The sequence below is a fragment of the Anabrus simplex genome, chromosome 2, assembly GCF_040414725.1.
Source record: "Anabrus simplex isolate iqAnaSimp1 chromosome 2, ASM4041472v1, whole genome shotgun sequence".
In the NCBI taxonomy this organism is placed as follows: domain Eukaryota; kingdom Metazoa; phylum Arthropoda; class Insecta; order Orthoptera; family Tettigoniidae; genus Anabrus; species Anabrus simplex.
The window spans coordinates 620873687-620890575 of record NC_090266.1 but is presented as its reverse complement, the minus strand read 5'-3'; positions in this window follow the sequence as shown (position 1 = coordinate 620890575).

The window sequence follows — 16889 nt, the reverse complement described above, 5'->3', positions numbered from 1 at the left end:
CTTTTATTAATAGAGCGTTTACTTCTAGAGTGGCGGAGATAGATCGTTATTTTCAAAATCACTTTAACTGTAACTGGTGCTGTTGAACATAAATTGTGAGGGCTAGATTTTCGATATAAAATGATGGTTAGCACTGCAAGGGCCTTAAGAAAGTTATTCCAAGTAGTAGGTTACCCTTAACCAAAAAGTGAAGTTCAAGTAAATTTGTATTACGCGTGTTAATTATGGGGCGAAACAAGATCATTTCAAGAACGTATAGTTACTTTATTTTTGTATTTAATCAAACAATGCGAAATGTTTATTGTGTGATGGACAGCAGATACTTGATCTGTACTGCAGTTTCGATGTTAGTGGCGTATTTAATAACGCAATAACGCTGTGCGTTCAAAATTAAGAGGATTAAGAAGATTAAGCGTTGATAGAGTTGATTAACTATACATATTCAATATGACTGCCTGACTTAAAGCCAGAGTTACTCAGTATGCCTAACAGGTCTACAGTATGTTGATTTAAATCTGATCTGCTCATCTGTTGAGATTACTCAGTATGTTGAAGACGTCCCGTTATATGCAGATTCATAGATTTATTTACCTTCCATATTATACAATAATACAATAGGGAACATGCATGATCCGGGGTTTTAATTAAAAATATGCTAATCTGATTCAAAATTTCATGTAGAATTCAAAAATGTGATCAGAATGTACAAATAATAACTCCAAACATGATAAAAATCTACGAAAATGTCACGTCACGCAAGTACGCGATCTCATTGGTCTGACGTCATCGTACAGGTTGACTGAATTAGCAGACGAAATAACACATAGTGTGCTGTGAGAAGCAGGATACAGTTCGCGTATTTCTACTTTACGTTAGTGTCTAGTATGGTTAAATTCGAAGTCTATACATTGGATAATAATCTGAGTGGTATATTTTAGACTTAAAATGAATCCTGCGCAGACAGTGAGGCAGAAAACTTGTAAATGGTGTAGAGTTCCGATGTGCAATAGCACATCGCATACCATACCAAACAAATTGTTCATACATGTTCCAAAGACGCTAAAACTAGGGAGAAATGGATTTTTGCGAGCCGGAGAAATACTGGTGATATATCGGAAAAGTCTACAGTTTATTTTTTTGAAGATTTTAACGTAAGATGAATTTGTTTGAATTTTCAAATCACTTTTCTATGTCAGCTGTTCTAGTGGTAAAACTTTAAATTTTAATGTATGATGCTTTATTTAAATGCTTCAATTACATCTTGGAATATGAAAGTAATAAACAGTGCATTAAATAATGCTGATTATTAAAGTATTCTCCAAACCTAACCTATGTTTTGGGTGATCCATGTCAAGATAATAAATCAAAGGGGTTATGAACCATTTTGACAGCTCTAATTCTACCAATATATGTTGGCATGGGACAGTTATGTATGTCTTTATTGAAGAGCTTAATTGGGAAAGAAATTTAGGCTATATCTAAATACTCTATAATGTAACAAAGAATAGGCGTGTACATCATGAAAGGAAACAACGTGAATTTAACAAATGTATAACTCTACACAAAACCAATGCTTGTCTGTTGGGGTCTTATAAGTTAACAATGCTCAATTATAATAATGATCATAATATTAATGAAATAAATAACATAATTGCACACAGGTGAAAATAGTGATGTAGGTGTTTAAAATATTATCCAACTTAGCCTAAGTTTTAGGTTATACAAGGCAAGTCAATAAACCGAAGGGTAAAAATACCTCGCAAGTTGGCCGTGCGGTTAGGAGCGCGCAGCTGTGAGCTCGCATCCGGGAGATAGAAGGTTTTGAACCCCACTGCCGGCAGCCCTGAAGATGGTTTTCCGTGGTTTCCCATTTTCACACCAGGCAAATGCTGAGGCTGTACCTAAGGCCACGGCCGCTTTGTTCCCATTCCTAGGCCTTTCCTGTCCCATCGTCGCCATAAGACCTATATGTGACGGTGTGATGTAAAGCAAACAGCAAAAAAAAAAGTAAAAGTCACAGCACCCAAAGACATTCCTGTATTGAGCGACTAAAATGTCACCAGGACACTTTTCTTTCCTGATATGCTCAGCTTGTTAAAAGCCAAATGTAATTAATGTTATTGGCTTCACGCTCCGCTAACTACTTCTACGATTTTCGGAGACGCCGATGTGCAGGAATTTAGTCCTGCAGGAGTTCTTTTACGTGCCAGTAAATCTACCGACACGAGGCTGACGTATTTGAGCACCTTCAACTACCACCGCACTGAACCAGGATCGAACCTGCCAAGTTGGGGTCAGAAGGCCAGCACCTCAACCGCCTGAACCACTCAGCCCAACTTGTGAAAACTAGATGAAGTCATATTTATTTTTATCATGTTTAACTTTTCCCTCCACAAGGATATTTAATTCTCCTTCATGGGCCCCGGAAGTGGGTAGGCCAGTTGCCCCAACAATAAATATATATTTTTTTCAGAAATTATAGGTTATAGACCTACAGTACTATGATCTTTCTTTCTTTCTTAATCAGTTTATCCTTCAGGGTTGGTTTTCTCTCGGACTCAGCGAGGGATTTCACCTCTACCACTTCAAGGGCAGTGTCCTGGAACGTGAGACTTTGAGTATGGTGATGAAACTGGTGAGGAGGGCCATTACCTCGCCCAGGCGGCCTCACCTGTTATGCTCAACAGGGGCCTTGTTGGAGGATGGGAGGATCGGAAGGGATAGACAAGGAAGAGGGAAGGAAACGGCCGTGGCCTTAGGTGCCTGGAGGAGAGGTAGGAAAATACGAAAAACCACTTCGAGGATGGCTGAGGTGGGATTCGAAACCCTTCTACTCAGTTGACCTCCCGAGGCTGAGTAGACCCCGTTCCAGCCCTCGTACTATTTGTTTTCAACTTTCATGGCAGAGCCGGGAATCGAAACCGGGCCTCGGGGAGTGGCACACATTAACCACTACACCACAGAAGCGGACTAGTACTATAATGCTACCTATATCTTTATGTTAGTGCTGAAATCCGATTTCTTACTTTACTAATGCTGAAAGCCCGAAAATGTAATGTTATTCTTTAATAGGGGAATCAGTCTGGAAGGAAATGTTGAAAGTGATGTGATATCTACCCAGGTTCTTTGTTATCCTAATACTATGGTTTACAGTACATTGCACGTATATAAAGGACGCCACTTACAAACCTGCTTGTTATCCGCTAATTTCTGCGGCCACAAAAGTCACATTTTTCAAGAATGATGACATGTACACATGGTAGATTGTCTGACTACTGTTTTGAACCTTTCTTCTGTCATTTCGAAGTTATTCGCGATCATGAATAATAAACAATCGGCTTTTAGCAACGGCTGATGCACAACGGCTGGCAGAGCTCCATGCGGTACTGGATCGTGACGTCACAGCGCGCCGCTTACGTCAGAGGCCGTTTCACTCGCCTTGCGGAAAGGCACTATTAAATATTTTTTAATGGTAGAAAACAAGGCAACATACCACAATATAATACGTTTACGTACTATTTCATTGGTGTACTTTTCAAAAAAAATATTTTTGAAAATGGTGCATGTTCCCAATTAATAATAATACCGAGAAAGTTGGGCGTGCGGTTAGGGGCGCGCAGCTATAAGGTTGCATTCGGGAGGTAGGGAGTTCGAACCCCACTGTCGGCAGCTACGCAAGTTTTCCGTGGTTTCCCATTTTCCCACCAGGCAAATGCTGGGGCTGTACCTTAATCAAGGCCACGGTCGCTTCCTTCCCACTCCTAGCCTGTCCCCATCCCATCGTTGCCGTAAGACCTATCTGTGTCGGTGCGACGTGACGTAAACCAACTTGTAAAAGAAGTAATAATAATAATAATAATAATAATAATAATAATAATAATAATAATAATAATAATAATAATAATAATAATAATATCCATTGTAATATTGTACATTCACGGACGAGATACACTTTAAAGACATCAGTTACATAAGGAAAGAGATATTCCAGTTGTCAGTACCTCTATATATTTCAAATCCCGGTCACTCCATGTGAGATTTACGCTGGACAAAGCGGAGGCGGGACAGGTTTTTCTGCGGGTACTCCGGTTTTCCCTGTCATCTTTCATTCCAGCAACACTCTCCATTCTCATTTCATAGCATCTATCATTGATTAATAAAATCACTTTGGGAGTGGCGACCACATCGTACTAACAGCCTATATCTGCTTCATTCATTACATCCCTGACCCGTCAATGACTGGAAAACAGGTTGTAGGTTTTCATTTTTTTTTCATTTTCAGTACCTCTATATAACTGTTTAGGCTGCCCTAGACAGATTTCGGTGAAACTTGGGTGAGTAAACAATCAATATAATTATCCTAAATTTAATGATTATGAACATTTTCCCGTAAAATCAATGGTAGTGTTATAATTAATTATTGAAATGTATCTGGGAGTCTCGGAACAGTTAACTGATGATAACATGCACTCTAGAATGTGTCTATAGTTCTTTTTTAATTACATGAAACAGTTTATATGGAAAATGAGATTTTGACGACACGAACAGAATTTCACGCTCTGCAATCCCAGTTGCTCGTAGAGAGCGGAGCAGAACGGATGTGCTTGTAGCGTTCACACCGAGTGAAGCATAGTCTAATACTCCGTTAATATTAGTATAATTCACTCGTTAACAGCACTTGCGAATTCTTGAAATACACAGTAACAGTGAAATAATAGCCAAAATGAATTAGGCAGAACACCAGATAAATTGCAAGCCTCCGTGGCTCAGACGGCAGCGCGTCGGGCTCTCACCGCTGGATACCGTGGTTCAAATCCCGGTCACTCCATGTGAGATTTGTGCTGAACAAAGCGGAGGCGAGACAGGTTTTTCTCCGGGTACTCCGGTTTTCCCTGTCATGTTTCATTCCAGCAACACTCTCCATTCTCATTTCATAGCATCTATCAGCAGTGGTTTAGTTGGGCCGGAACGCCGTTCCGGAAAATATTTTGCCGCTTTAGAAAGACGTAACATTTTTACATTCAGTAAGAACATCTTATAATCTATACATAGCGCTGAAACGCCATGGGTGTGCAATGAGATCCACGCCGAAAAGAGAAATAGGCTGCTGGTTGCAAGATCAAGCGGACTTATTTTCATAAGCAGCGTTGGACCTCTGTGCACATATTTAACCCACAACCCTATGTCAAGTCATGGCTACGAAAGGGGAAACGTTCAGCTGATGAAACAACTTGTCGGAAACATAAGGCCGCTGATTTTGACACCTAATACTAGTCCATTTGAAAATTGCTGAATTAATAAGGTGAGTCCCTGTACATATTTTGTTCCAACTACATCACTGTCTATCAGTAATTAATAAATCACTTTGGGAGTGGCGACCCCATCGTACTAATAGCCTATATCTGCATCACTCATTCCATCCCTGACCCGGTCAATGACTGGAAAACAGGTTGTAGGTTTTCATTTTTTTCACCAGATAAATTGCGATGAAAGATAGCCTCCAAAGGAAATGTACAGTTTGAGACCATCAGCCACTGAAATACATATTGTACCTGGGTGGCCGAAACTGTGCACATCAACATAGACCAACTAGCAGCATTGCAACTAGACTTCCCATCCAACTCAGTATTCATGAAGGTAGTATCTTCACTTACCCTGGACAGCATCTTAAATAAATACCAGGGAAAGAATACGCTAATTCTTAAGTTTTTCAGTGGTGAAACAATACCGGTAACTCTGGAAGTATCGGAAATTGAGGCAACCAAAATACACGTTTTTAATATTTCACTGCAGCTGCCAAACGAGGAGATTAGAGCAATTTTCACGAAATATGGCGGAGTTAATGAAATGTATCATGAAAGGTGGTCCATGTTTTACCGCTACCGGCTTTATACGGTATTAGACAAATTAAGATAACACTTGCACAGCAGATTCCATCTATCATAACAATAGAAGGAGGATATAGGAGACAAGTCGTTTATGAAGGACAAGAGAAAACATGCAATGCATGCGATCACCTCCCCGCCTCCTGGGAACTGTCTCGCGCCAACCAACAACTTCACGTCAGTACGTTATATATCCTTCCATTTATCTTCGTGGACTTAGCGCCAATGACCTAGCGTTAGGTCACTTTGAACAATAGCAGTCTTCATCATCATCTACACCGGATTTTCAAATTAATTTAGAATCCTTCCCACCAGTTGTTAAATCACGGAAGGAATATGACGCTTGGAACGGAACAACAGAGAACGGCTAGTCTGCATGTGAGTCAACAGACTGCCTGTAAACAAGATGTGTCAGTGCAACGCAACCAGTTCAATTTCCTCTCAAGGCACAAACAAACAACGCTCAGAACAACAAAATATATTCACTAAAGCTAATATAGCAACATTTGGAACTGAAATGGGAACGGACCAGGAGCTGACAACATACGCCCAAGAACAGGTCGAAACTACCGTCCTCGTAAACGAATAATCTACCCACTTGCAACCAAAGAGATCAAATGGTCAGAGGAACAGGATACACGACCTGTTGATACATTTCCACCAGAACATTCAGACACAGACAGTTCTGAGACTACACAAACTTGTAAGCGTTAATCGCAACAACTTAGTTCGAAAGTTCCACGAATTCATAGAACGAAGACAGCTGCTGGCTACACGAATATAACCGTTAATAAAGGGTTCCTGTCCGGTACGAGTACATAGAACATCGGGTGCTCGATACGAACCCCAGTATGCAAGGTGTCTTCCCGTAGTGGTCGTGTGTCTTTATCAGTATGGAGGTTGATGTACTCCCGTTGTCTTGGAGTGCTCCACAGCATACAAGGTCGAAGAGATGCAGCCGAATACACTACAAGTGTTATGACGGTCCCATCAATACGGCAACTCTATACGGAGAGAGTAATTCACTTTCAATAGAAGCAATTTTCGATGGTCCAGAGACAGTTCACCGAATAGGACGAAATCAATCTTATTGACTGGCCTCCTCGCGGACCGGACCTCAGCCTAACTGAAAACGTGTGGCCTGAGAAAAAGCGCGCCATGAACGAGTGCTGGCCTGACTCCGCCCCAAGATCCCATGATCACTATAGGGAGAATGCTTGGAAGGATGGTGTTGAGAGCGAACAGTTTATTGCTCGTCTCAATGCTTCCCTCCCTCCCAGCAGTAATCGAAGCTGAACGCCTTAGTGTTACTAGATGAGCTGGTGGTGTGGTTCAGACTCCGCGTAAAAATATATGCTGCAGGTGTTGTAGAAATATCGCCAGCAGTCGTTAACTCAATAAAATACATATCTCAATACTGTGAGAGTTTCATAATCCACAAGGTGTCAGTTAGCCACCTCCCCCACGGCATTGTGTAATGGCTAGTAATGCCGAACATAATAATAATGCTGAACGCACAAAACAGGTCGAGACTGGGATTCAAACCTCATTCGTGGTATCTGACACTATCCTACCGCTCTATAGACTGAGCTACTATTTCACCGGTCAGAAAACAGATGAATCGAGATACTTCTATTGAAATACAGCAGTCAGCGTTATGTATCCAATGACTTCGATTATAGGAATCAAAGACGAGACCATCTATGCTATATTAAATGTAGCAATGAACTAACAAGTTATGGGCATAACACAATAAAATACTGTGTCTAATTAAACGCAAGTAATAACACAAATGTCTACCACTGTGGTGTAGTGGTTAATGTGATTAGCTGCCATCCCCGTAGGCCCGGGCTCGATTCCAGGCTCTGCCACGAAATTTGAAAAGTGGTACGAGGACTTGAACGAGGTCCACTCAGCCTCGGGAGGTCAACTGAGTAGACGGGTGTTCGATTCCCACCTCAGCCATCCTCGAAATGGTTTTCCGTGGTTTCCCAATTTTTCTTCAGGCAAAAGCCGGGATGGTACCTAACTTAAGGCCACAACCGCTTCCTTCCTTCCTCCTTGTCTATCCCTTCCAATCTTCCCATCGCCCACAAGGCCCCTGTTGAGCATAGCAGGTGAGGCCGCATGAGCAAGGTACTACTCCTCCACTACAGTTGGATCCCCAATGAAGTGTCTCACGCTCCAGGACAGTGCCCTTGAGGAAGTAGAGGTGGGATCCCTCGCTGAAACCGAGGGAAATACCAACCCCGGGTGGTAAAGGAATTACGAAGGAATAAATAAATAAATAAATAAATAAATAAATAAATAAATAAATAAATACATAAATAAATAAATAAAGAATAACAAAACTAAAATAAAAATAACTTTGCCTTCTCTCCTCGCTTACCATCTTGCTTAACTTATCAATGGACTAAATACTATCGTACGTACTGATATTAAGAGAAATGAAACGAAGTAAGGGAATTAAGGTAACTGTTCCCTGTAAATACTGTTGGTGTTTTCTAAAAAGCGACTGTGCTTACAAGTTGTTATAATTCGCTATAAAGAAAGGTAAAGAGGTTGGATTCGAACCACTGTAATTTATACCCCACCGCCCACGTACAGCGCCACTATGCGAGTAACCTACTACATGCCACTGTCGGGGCATGATCTCCACTTAGAGAAGAGGTATTTGTATTTTTAGTGGGTTGATACGAATGATAGCTGCTACTTTACTTTTTAGAAGCAATTTCCTGCGCTATATCTTGTTTATGCATAAATGGTATTTCAGTGATGTCTGCAAGCCAGATACTATGTGTACTTGCGCATCATGGCCAGTATTGTCAGTACTGTACAGGTTTACCCTGATTGGTGGGTGTCTAATATGGCGGATTCTTCGATTTTTGCTGGCTGCCAAATTGTGTACGGTTGAGTGTACCTACACAATAACTAAATATCAGATGGCAGGGGAGATTTTTTTTTCACGTTAGATTATAAACTGTGGGTTACATAAATGCGAAGAAATAGGGATAGGTGGTCCACGCGGTGTATTCTCCGGGATAACTAAATGCAATGACATTTATGTTAAAATACACGATTATTTTCTATTTATTAGTCATTTATATCTAAACAACACATATATTTTTACTTAATCGTCCTGAAAATTTTAAAAAGAATTCGTTCGTAAATTACGCCTCTAGGAAATGATCTGAGTACAGTTTTAGAGATTCGTTTCCTGGAAGCAGGGTTTAGTTTATTATAAAACAGACTTACAGCCACATTCGCAGTATTACTGCTCATTATATCAATACTCTCAATATGTAGGAACATAATAAGGGAACATAATTCCAAACATAAGCTGTAACGCATTCAACATTATTACTATTACTACACTCATGTTCGTAAAAACAGAACACCCTGCAAGACTAGAGATAAGAAGACAAAATTGAAAATGCGCATGCGCAAAATAGAAACGGAAAAATAAAATGAGTGCGCGAAGGAAAGTTTCCAAAGTTGGAAAGAATGATTTTGAATAAATAAATTGTTAACTTGATTGGGATGCGAAATAGTCTACAAGCACAATCGAGCTCACTGGGTTATTCAGCAATCTCACTGACAACAAAGACCTTTCCAAAGAACATAGAGCAAAAAATAAACCACTTTTCCCTTTGAGAAAATCAAATTATGATAGATATGTCTCTCGGTAATGACCATTTACCAGCGGCTCCACGGTTGCTATACAGCGTTCCAACCTTAAAATGCAGTACAGCAGTAATGTGATAATTTCGTCTCTTTCCTTCTCCCATGTTTTGCGGGTAGCGCTGTCCTACTCTAATGCAGTGGGTTTGCCAAGTATCCGTAAATCAGAATGTTATCAGTTAAAATGGGTGAATATCGTGTTATCTACAGAATTTCAAGGCGCATTTGATGCCGTCAACAAAACATTGTCAAAAATATAATTTAGTGTGAAAATGGTAATAAAATGGAAAGTTACGCCAAATGCAAAATCTTCATTGCACAGAACTTATCATGTCATAACTCCTATTTTATATTAACTATTTTCCTGATTTTTTCATTGCTGGTAAAGAAACATTTCAACTCGATGTAGATAAGTTTATTTTTAAATTTAAATGTTCATTAGTATGTTCTGCAGAAACGATTAGCATTTCAGTCACCTAGGTTCAGCATGTGTCCTGTTGCCTAGTAGGCACTGGGTGCTCCATGGGCACTGATAACTTGACATCGACAGCATAAGGCGCGGATGGCGTCCTGGGGTATAGCCATCCATGCTGCATTCACCTGGTTCCACAGTTCATCTTTGGTGGTTGGCATTGGGTCACATTGCCACACCCGTCGTTTCACCATATCTCACACATTTTTGATTGGCGACTAGTCCGGTGATCAGGCGGGCCAGGGCAACAGTCTGACATCCTGTGACAACAAGAAGGCACGTGCAGCAACGTGTGGACGCCCATTGTCCTGCTGAAGTTTGGTGTCTGGGGTGTCGTGCAGAAAGGGCATGGCTACGGGTCGCATGATGTCATTCACGTAGGTCAAACTGGTCAGAGTGCCCTGGACACGCACCAACTGTGATTTCTGGTTGTACCCAATAGCACCCCACAACATAAGGCCTTGAGTTGGCGCTTTATGTCTTGTGTGAATACAGTCAATATGATGCCTCGCCCCCATTCTGCGGCGAACCAAAATGCGGCTATCATTTTCAAACAAACAGAACCTGGATTCGTCCGAAAACACTATCTGCTGTCATTCCTGTCCCCATTGACGTCTTTCCATACACCACTGCAGTCTGGCATGTTTATGCACATTAGTCAAAGGTAGGCGGAGAAGTAGACGACGCGCCGGTAACCCAGACCGTAATAAACGGCGACGGACTGTCACTCCTGATAGTGCACGATGTGTTACACTGTTCCACTGTTGTGCCAGGGCCGAGGAGGACGCAGATTTGTCCTACAATGCCATTCGGATAAGGTGTTGATATTCTCGGGCTGTGGTCTGGGTGGTGCGACCAGACCCATCTCGTCGTCTTCTACGGCCTTCTGTGAACCATTCTGTTCACACCCGCTGCACTGCCGACACACCTCGTCCCACACGAGCTGCAATTTCCCGGATGGATGCATCACGTTCTCTCATGCCAATCATGCGCCCTCTTTCAAACTCACTCATTTGACGGTACGGTTCTCGCATACGTCTGCGAGGCATCCTGCACGTCTGCTCAAGTCAAAATGATCCATTACCTTCGGTTTATAGCGACAACGAGAGCCGCAGACACATTTTACCAGCCGGTGTTGGTGCGACAAGATATCGATGTGGACCTTGAACCTGAGGGCTGACATGGTTCAAATGCTAATCATTTCCTAAGAACATACTAATGCACATGTCCTGTGATTATAATATCTAGTATCTAGTATATCAAGGTGTTCTGGTTTATATGAACAAGAGTATATTAATGTTAATAATCAGAAATTGACTCGTGCTTTACCAAACGTTTAGGAACCTTACTTCACAAAAAAAAAAAAAAAAAAAAAAAAAATATATATATATATATATATATAATTTAGGTTACATCTGCTGTGTAATTGAATGTATGTACTGCACCATTATGAGCTTACACTCAGGTGCCTGTTAAATAAATAAATAAATAAATAAATAAATAAATAAATAAATAAATAAATAAATAAATAAATAAATATATATATACACGTGTCTATTACTCTCAAATTCAATATGATACTTGAAATCTTCTGATAGGGAAATTAAAATTTATACTTTTCTCACATTGTTCGATTCTCTTTTACTTAATTACCTATGTGGACATTGTTGTAACGCGGGGCTGAATGTTTTACAGAAAAACAGATTGCAAAAATTGTAAAACACGCGTTTTTCAGTTTGCGAACAAGTACTTACGCCATGACGGGCAGGTTATCTGTATTTAACGGAGTGCCAGTTGCCATTCTGTTACAGGAAGTGAATCAGTGCGCAGTGGTATAGATGTTGAAGAAAAAATTAATTTATAAAATGTTTCTCGAACACTTGTACAAAAATTTGAAAATAAGGGTCATAAAATTTTAAACGCTCCAGAGGCAGAAACTGAAGTAGCGAACGAAATTACTGAAAAGCTACGTTTCGGAAACCATGTAAAGTGAAACGAAATTAAATATTGATCATATCGATTCCCAGCCAAATGATGAATTATGTTAGCATTCAGAAAACGATGTTTCGTAAAGAAAGTCGTCTTCCGAAATCGAGTCCAGTAGTTTGCAACAAACAGGATCAGTGTATTAAAATTATAAAATCATTTTAATAACAACCACCTACTCAAGGATCAGTGTACGCTGCTTCTCCAATGAAAAATCTTAAATAAATATACGAGGTATTTATAAGAAAAATAAACGATTGTGAAATTATTGGGTACTTCCAGGATCACCTAGCCATCACATAAGCATCATGTACTTGTATGTTTGGCACAAATTCATTATGGAATTACTCTCCACATATTTTAATAGCCTCCCTGAAGACATACGAGAGACATGCACGTTGCCTACTTTCAAGCGTAAACTAGTCATGTCAAACACCGCTTGTATATAATTTAGGTTACATCTGCTGTGTAATTGAATGTATGTACTGCACCATTATGAGCTTACACTCAGGTGCCTGTTAAATAAATAAATAAATAAATAAATAAATAAATAAATAAATAAATAAATAAATAAATAAATATATATATATATATGTTTAATCACAGATCCAGGTCATCAATGAAACATACATATTCATGGCTCACCATTGAATGGGAAAGACTTTGTCGAATGTGAAAGGACAATCGAGGATAAAATGAAGGAAATCAAGAAATTAACTTTCCAGGAATTCGTGCAGCGACGATCAGAATATCAAATAGTGAAATATCGCATTTCGAAAGGCGCGCGAGTTACAAGTGGATGAGAATTCTTTTAAAGCGAATGAAACGTGAATCCATCGTAAAAACAAAACGAAACAAATAAACCCCGCTGTGCGTTACTTAGTCGCAAAACCAAAGCCTACGTAACTGAAAGGCAAGTTAAAACTATCGAACATGATCAAGTGATCCAGGCATTTTAAAATGAATGGATTTAATTCATGAAGAACTTTAATGAGGATCAGATATATAACGCGGACGAGTGTGACTTTAATAAAGAAATGGAAAAGGGAGGAACTCTGGAGGTTAAAGGCTTATCTGAAGTAAGAGGTGTTGTACAGTCAAAGGATGCAACCATACACTCATACACCATCATGCCTATAGTGTCAAAATCGGGAAAACTAATACCTAAATTATTTCATATGAGCCTTGTGGTGTAAGTGCAAAAGCTGAGGAAGGTTTGTTGACTGAGCTCGATAGCTGCAGTCGCTTAAGTGCGGCCAGTATCCAGTAATCGGGAGATAGTGTGTTCGAGCCCCACTGTCGGCAGCCCTGAAGATGGTTTACCGTGATTTCCCATTTTCACACTAGGCAAATGCTGGGGCTGTACCTTAATTAAGGCCACGGCCGCTTCCTTCCAATTCCTAGGCCTTTCCTATCCCATCGTCGCCATAAGACCTATATGAAATGTCGTATGGCTTTTCGGTTCGCCAGGTGCAGGTCTTTCTATTTGACCCCCGTAGGCGACCTGCGCGTCGTGATGAGGATGAAATGAGAATGAAGACAACACATACACCCAGTCCCCGGGCCGTAGGAATTAACCAATTAAGGTTAAAATCGCCGGCCGGGAATCGAACCCGGGACCTTCTGAACCTAAGGCCAGTACGCTGACCGTTCAGCCAACGAGTCGGACATAAGACCTATATGTGTCGGTGCGAGGTAAAGCAAATTAAAAAACGGTATGTTGGAGGCTAAAAATTTAATTGTAAAATGGGAAGATGACAAAAGCGATGTTCACGTCATTTCTGAAAGAAGCACTCCTTTCTTATTCAAGTGCGCGAAACTTTCTTCTTCTTGACCCTCACCGTGTCCATAATGAGACAGAAAATGTATCAAATATTCTTGACGAAGAACATCACGACCCTGGAAAGCTAACAATTAAGAAAACACCTGCCCAAACCACGTATGAACTTCAGCATCTAGACAGGTATTTTTTCCGTATGTACAAGTACACGCTACGTGAACTATCACATAAATTCGATGTTGATCAGGCAGCGTGATAAAATCCTGAAGCTACAATCCTTGGCATTCTAGCAGTTCCCCGCTCCAGTATGGTTGGTTTCTGGCTGGGCTATTAGAAAAGAAACAAACCAATTTACAAAACACAACGGACTATTGCTTTAAGAATTTGAAATGTCTATGTGATAAATGTGAAAAAAGGGCAATTATTAGGTGTCGACACTATTCATGAAAGAATCGATATAATTCACTAGGGTGTAATCAATCGATAGAAGTATTCACTCACCCACATAATTTGTAATAGTGTAGCCATCTGGTAGGTATCTTAGTGTTTCTGTTTTATGTGCGATGAAGAAGGTTTATGATGGCATATTTTCATATTGATAGAATTTGAGTTCCTTAGGTTACTACAGTATATGTTTTTGAAGAATATTAAACATATGCAAGTCAACAGAATACAAAATAAAATATCTCTCCCCCACTGGGAATTGAATCTCGAACTTAGTGTCTCCAGTTCAGGAGGCTGATGTCCTTATCGTTTGAAAGCTGCGGCCTTACTCTTTCCTAAGAAGACTGTTATCCTTAAATACGGAACAGGTAAATGTATTAATTCGTGCGCTACAAAGGATTATGCAGAAATTTCCTGTCACTCAGTCGTGCGGCTATGGCGTGAAATATTTATAACGAAGTAGAATTGAAAATATCACTTACTACGTACTTACCACATGGCTATTCGAATGGTGGGCTCTGAACTGAGCATAATGTTTTAATCTTAAAACATTATTTGAATAAAAATAAACAAATTGAATATGGTATTAAAAACATTGTACATTACAAGTGTGCAAGAGTTTCACATATTTGTTTCGAAATTCCAACATCTCAACTCATACGTAAAATCTCACCCTTGGCCCTTATAACGAAAATAGCTGTTCTATAACACATTTTTGGATAGGGCAGGTATACTAATTCATTAGCTCTTAACTGTAGTACACTCGTCCTTTAAACATCTAAATTAATGCTGCATGATGTCGAAGGGAGGAAGGTAAGGTGCCCATTACTGTACTAAAACAAAGTTGAAAATTACAAAGTAAAACTTTCTTGCACTTAACACGTTTGTTGCGCTCTGGTTGCTGTGTAGAAAAAACTCATAAACAAAGAGTTAGCGTAGTTAAAAAGAATTACGCCAAACTCTCGAATTCCAGACTGTAAGTCAGATTATGGGTTTATAAAGACGAAACGCTCTTCTCGAAATGGGTAAAAACTATTGAAAGAGAGAGAACTTCAAGTATATGATTCGTATGTTTCAGAGAGACATATACATTCCAGCAGTATCAGTATTATTATGAAGAAAGAAGACAAAAGTTCCCATATGAACGTAACTTATTTCGTTCAAACAGTAGTTAGTTCCATCAAGGTTCAACCTCTGAACACATCATACAAATTTAAACCGGAAAGCAGTTGATAGTAAGCAAACAATCGTCCTGTAAAGTAACTTACAAAGTCTGAATAGGAAATTACCACTTTTACAAAGTAAAATTAGAAAATGGTTAGTTATCTATAGAGCAGAGACATACAGTGGACTAAACATGATGGGTTCAGCAATAAACGGAAGCCTATTATGGGTATCATATTCAAAATGTTTAACGATAAATATCAAAAGTAACTTCGCTATGTTTAAATACATACTCTATAGACAAAATGATTTTCGACTTTTAAACTATTTATCATTTTTGTAGCTTTTTGAAGTGTTAAGGCGTTGTTATGGCCTTCAAAGGGTTGTTAACTAATCTACGAGTCGAATATTTGATGCCCATGAGAAAAAAATGTTGGGAATTGCTATATTTAATGAAATGAAATTTAACGAATGTTTACAGTTTGAATTCGCATATTTAACGGTACATGAGTTTTTGGACTTTCACAACCTAACACTGGAAAGCAACAAATTATTCTAGAACAGAAGTACAACCTCTTACTTTAATATGTCTCAAATCAAGTCTAATGTGCAGTTGGTTAGAATACACTGAGATCATAAAGTAATACTGTATTAGGCTGTAATGCGAACAAATGAAACCGAATTTACGAATCAGTGGCAAAACAAACATTGTTATATCAAGTATTCCAAAGTCTGCTGAGTCCACGCAAAACTTCTGGGCATTACCCAATGTATCTCGTGTAGTCAAACGTATATGTCATTTCTTTCTTGCTTAAGTGCAGGTGATTCGCGTTCGAAAACTACTTCATCAAACGTAGATTTTAGTTGTTTCCGTAGAATGGGTGCAATCAAGCCTTTAGCAGGGTGAAAATAGCATGATAGATGATTTAATACCCTTTCTATAAAACCACGGTGATAGATTTGGCGGAACTGAAGCCACCGAGATAGTAATAAGAAATACTGACTAATTAACAAAAGTATTGGGTACTTCGTCACTCAGTCAGCAGTTGCTGAAAGGTTTGATTTCAAAGATTTCCGTTTAATGGACATTAATGTAAATTGTCCAATAATAATGTTTTTTATTTTAAGTCCCAATACCTAATTTCACGGTTTTCGGAGACTGAGTTGTCCATACGAAACACACATTTATTATAGAACTGTAATATCTTTGAGTGATACTCTGAATAGTAGAGTAGAATGGACAGTTTCTGTGATACTGTTGTCTCTTATGTATAGTGCTCGGAAGGTATTTTGGTATTCCTCAGTCAATAACACGCATTCACGTTCTTTACGTATCAGTGCGTAATTTTGTTTCAAGAAATGTGTGCACCAGTAAAAGAGTACATTCCAATTAGGAGAAAAATTAAGCATTCAATTTATTTGATTTCTTTTTGCTACTTGTTGAACGTCGCACTAACACATCGTAAGTTTTCGGCTA